We start from the raw sequence: 4,613 nt of genomic DNA, 5'->3' as shown, positions 1-4,613 counted from the left end.
AAAGACATCTCAAGGATGTTCAATGGAAACAGGATGCACCTGAGCTCAATTTCGAGTCTCATAGCAAAGGGTCTGAATACCTTTGTAAATAAGGCATTTCAGTTTTTTATTTTTAGTACATTTGTAAACATTTCTAAAAACCTGTTTTCGCTTCATCATTATGGGGTATTGTGTGTAGATTGATGAGGATTTTTATTTTGTTTAATCCATTTTAGAATCAGGCTGTAACGTAACAAAATGTGGAAAAAGGGAAGGGGTCTGAATACTTTCCGAATGCACTGTATATGGGAAATGCCATTTGGAAGATATATTCTGGTTTTACTGAACCATCACAATAATAAATAGAATGTTAGACCACACATTTTGGACATACTTGGACATTGTCCCAGGTCATTGAGAACGTTCCGTACATCACAGTTTCCTCCTGTGAATAGGCCAGTCTCCTCTTAAATATCTTAGTCTAGAATTAACATTGAGATTACTGACATACACGTAATAACCACTCATTGTACTCATAAATAAGGTAGCCTGTGTAATCACCTTGAAATAACAGAATTATGAAATAGGCTGAATCAAAATTGTGTTTACATATGTTTAAGACTCACACTTACCTCAGCCTGTTTCTTCCACTTCATGATCTGGGTATCATTGCCGACCCTCAACCTGTTAACATGTCCTCTAGTGGCATCAGAACATAGGCAGATGGCCATGGAGTTCAGAGTGAAGAACATCTTCTCACAGCATCCTCCCCTCCACAGCTCCATCTCCAGGCATGTTGGTACAAACTTCATTTTATTTTGCCTGCTGGTGAACAAGGCCATTGACAGCACCATCCATGTCCCTCTGTCAAGGAGGTCCTGCTTCTTACGTTGAAAGTCGTCTCTGAAAGAGGAGACATTAGAAGGTTTCTTCTCTTAGTTTTGTCTTTTGTCTCAGACAAGGCTTACATGTCAGAGGCGTACTTACTTTACTAATTTACTTGTAGAAACGGTACAACTATATACAACATGAAAATTGTGAAATGATTGATATTGGACATCTAGTGTGAACATGATATTGGGTTAATCCTCACATTGTGGTGATTTCTCTACCTTTGATGAGGTCTACTTTGAGGTTTCTGGCCTGGGGAAGGGTTGCCCTCTAACAGGTGGTCATCAAAGGTGCCTTCTCCTCTGCCCCACGCCAGAGTCTCACTCCAGGAAAAGGTCTGAAAGACCTCTGTCTCCACCGGTTGGGACAAGGGACCATCTTTTTCCTGCACTAACTCCATTCTCTGAAAGTACATAGAAATCACACAAACCTATGATCCTACATTGTAGATATATGGTATGGCATATCAACTGAATTATAATCTCAAGTCTAAAAAACAATCACTCTTATCACATACTTCTACTACCTTCCCTCTTGATGATTTCCTCTTTGTACTTCTTCACGTGTGACCTCATAAACAAAGCATGGAGGTATTGATGGCAATCCAGGTAATATCTGGCCCTGGCAAGGGGACCAGACCCATAGACTGGAGGTGTCCTCTTCACCTCGGGGACAGGGGACTTTGTTGGTCTTCCAGCCAATCTCACCTTCTTCACCTTAGCTGGTGTAACAGCCAATCTCACCTTCTTCTCCTTAGCTGGTGTTCCAGCCAATCTCAAGCTTCTTCTCCTTAGCTGGTGTAACAGCCAATCTCACCTTCTTCTCCTTAGCTGGTGTAACAGCCAATCTCACCTTCTTCTCCTTAGCTGGTGTAACAGCCAAACTCACCTTCTTCACCTTAGCTGGTGTAACAGCCAATCTCACCTTCTTCTCCTTAGCTGGTGTTCCAGCCAATCTCACCTTCTTCACCTTAGCTGGTGTAACAGCCAATCTCAACCTTCTTCTCCTTAGCTGGTGTAACAGCCAATATCACCTTCTTCACCTTAGCTGGTGTAACAGCCAGTCTCACCTTCTTCACCTTAGCTGGTGTAACAGCCAATCTCACCTTCTTCTCCTTAGCTGGTGTAACAGCCAATCTCACCTTCTTCTCCTTAGCTGGTGTAACAGCCAATCTCACCTTCTTCTCCTTAGCTGGTGTAACAGCCAATCTCACCTTCTTCTCCTTAGCTAGTGTAACAGCCAATATCACCTTCTTCACCTTAGCTGGTGTAACAGCCAATCTCACCTTCTTCACCTTAGCTGGTGTAACAGCCAATCTAACCTTCTTCTCCTTAGCTGGTGTTCCAGCCAATCTCACCTTCTTCACCTTAGCTAGTGTTCCAGCCAATCTCACCTTCTTCACCTTAGCTGGTGTTCCAGCCAATCTCACCTTCTTCACCTTAGCTGGTGTAACAGCCAATCTCACCTTCTTCTCCTTAGCTGGTGTAACAGCCAATCTCACCTTCTTCTCCTTAGCTGGTGTAACAGCCAATCTCCCCTTCTTCTCCTTAGCTGGTGTAACAGCCAATCTCACCTTCTTCTCCTTAGCTGGTGTAACAGCCAATCTCCCCTTCTTCTCCTTAGCTGGTGTAACAGCCAATCTCACCTTCTTCTCCTTAGCTGGTGTAACAGCCAATCTCACCTTCTTCTCCTTAGCTGGTGTAACAGCCAATCTCCCCTTCTCTCCTTAGCTGGTGTAACAGCCAATCTCACCTTCTTCTCCTTAGCTGGTGTAACAGCCAATCTCACCTTCTTCTCCTTAGCTGGTGTAACAGCCAATCTCACCTTCTTCTCCTTAGCTGGTGTAACAGCCAATCTCACCTTCTTCACCTTAGCTGGTGTAACAGCCAATCCCACCTTCTTCACCTTAGCTGGTGTAACAGCCAATCTCCCCTTCTTCTCCTTAGCTGGTGTAACAGCCAATCTCACCTTCTTCTCCTTAGCTGGTGTAACAGCCAATCTCCCCTTCTTCTCCTTAGCTGGTGTAACAGCCAATCTCACCTTCTTCTCCTTAGCTGGTGTAACAGCCAATCTCACCTTCTTCTCCTTAGCTGGTGTAACAGCCAATCTCCCCTTCTTCTCCTTAGCTGGTGTAACAGCCAATCTCACCTTCTTCTCCTTAGCTGGTGTAGCAGCCAATCTCACCTTCTTCTCCTTAGCTGGTGTAACAGCCAATGTCCTCTTCTTCACCTTAGCTGGTGTAACAGCCAATCTCCCCTTCTTCTCCTTAGCTGGTGTAACAGCCAATCTCACCTTCTTCTCCTTAGCTGGTGTAACAGCCAATCTCCCCTTCTTCTCCTTAGCTGGTGTAACAGCCAATCTCACCTTCTTCTCCTTAGCTGGTGTAACAGCCAATCTCACCTTCTTCACCTTAGCTGGTGTAACAGCCAATCTCACCTTCTTCACCTTAGCTGGTGTAACAGCCAATCTCACCTTCTTCTCCTTAGCTGGTGTAACAGCCAATCTCACCTTCTTCACCTTAGCTGGTGTAACAGCCAATCTCCCCTTCTTCACCTTAGCTGGTGTTCCAGCCAATGTCCTCTTCTTCTCCTTAGCTGGTGTAACAGCCAATCTCACCTTCTTCTCCTTAGCTGGTGTAACAGCCAATCTCACCTTCTTCTCCTTAGCTGGTGTAACAGCCAATCTCACCTTCTTCTCCTTAGCTGGTGTAACAGCCAATCTCACCTTCTCCTCCTTAGCTGGTGTAACAGCCAATCCCACCTTCTCCTCCTTAGCTGGTGTAACAGCCAATCTCACCTTCTTCTCCTTAGCTGGTGTAACAGCCAATCCCACCTTCTCCTCCTTAGCTGGTGTAACAGCCAATCTCACCTTCTTCTCCTTAGCTGGTGTAACAGCCAATCTCACCTTCTTCACCTTAGCTGGTGTAACAGCCAATCTCACCTTCTTCTCCTTAGCTGGTGTAACAGCCAATCTCACCTTCTTCTCCTTAGCTGGTGTAACAGCCAATCTCACCTTCTTCTCCTTAGCTGGTGTAACAGCCAATCTCACCTTCTTCTCCTTAGCTGGTGTAACAGCCAATCTCACCTTCTTCTCCTTAGCTGGTGTAACAGCCAATCTCACCTTCTTCTCCTTAGCTGGTGTAACAGCCAATCTCACCTTCTTCTCCTTAGCTGGTGTAACAGCCAATCTCACCTTCTCCTCCTTAGCTGGTGTAACAGACAATCTCACCTTCTTCACCTTAGCTGGTGTAACAGCCAATGTCCTCTTCTTACCCTTCTTCTGGGTCTTGGTTCTTAGTGTGGCCAATCAGCACGGCCGGCACAGAAATGAGGTTTTTGATGAAGACACAGGATCCAGTGGTCTGGCAGTAGGAGGACTGGTCAGGGACAAAACACTTGTCCTATTGTACCCTCCTCTGCCTTTAACTCATTCTAAACTACAACCTACATATTTATTCTCAGACATATTGTCCTCACAACAGTCTGTCTCTCCCTATCTCTCAATACTCTATGTATGTGTGTGTGTGTGTGTGTGTGTGTGTGTGTGTGTGTGTGTGTGTGTGTGTGTGTGTGTGTGTGTGTGTGTCTATATAGTAAATGCTATATATCTATTATATGGTTATATATTGATAATTATATATTATATTTATATAAATGAAGGTAGTGTGTATATATATATATATAAATATAATGTGTAAAACTAGCAGTGTGAATGTTAAAACAATAAATGTTATAGAATAAGAG

At 44.3% G+C, this 4,613-nt stretch overlaps 1 long non-coding RNA gene across 1 annotated transcript; it reads right to left on the bottom strand.

The window, feature by feature from the left end:
• Positions 1-383: 383 nt before the first annotated feature.
• On the bottom strand, positions 384-1,260 carry LOC311117156. The gene is made up of 3 exons (XR_014611572.1): positions 1,092-1,260; positions 612-882; positions 384-460 (listed from the first exon to the last, which is right to left on the bottom strand). It is a non-coding gene; the product is annotated as an uncharacterized lncRNA (long non-coding RNA).
• Between the last annotated feature and the right edge of the window lie 3,353 nt (positions 1,261-4,613).

Source organism: Coregonus lavaretus (genome assembly GCF_964263955.1).
Source record: "Coregonus lavaretus genome assembly, contig: HAP1_SCAFFOLD_253, whole genome shotgun sequence".
Classification (NCBI taxonomy): domain Eukaryota; kingdom Metazoa; phylum Chordata; class Actinopteri; order Salmoniformes; family Salmonidae; genus Coregonus; species Coregonus lavaretus.
The sequence above is the reverse complement of the archived record's forward strand: the minus strand, read 5'-3'. Positions and strand labels throughout refer to the sequence as shown.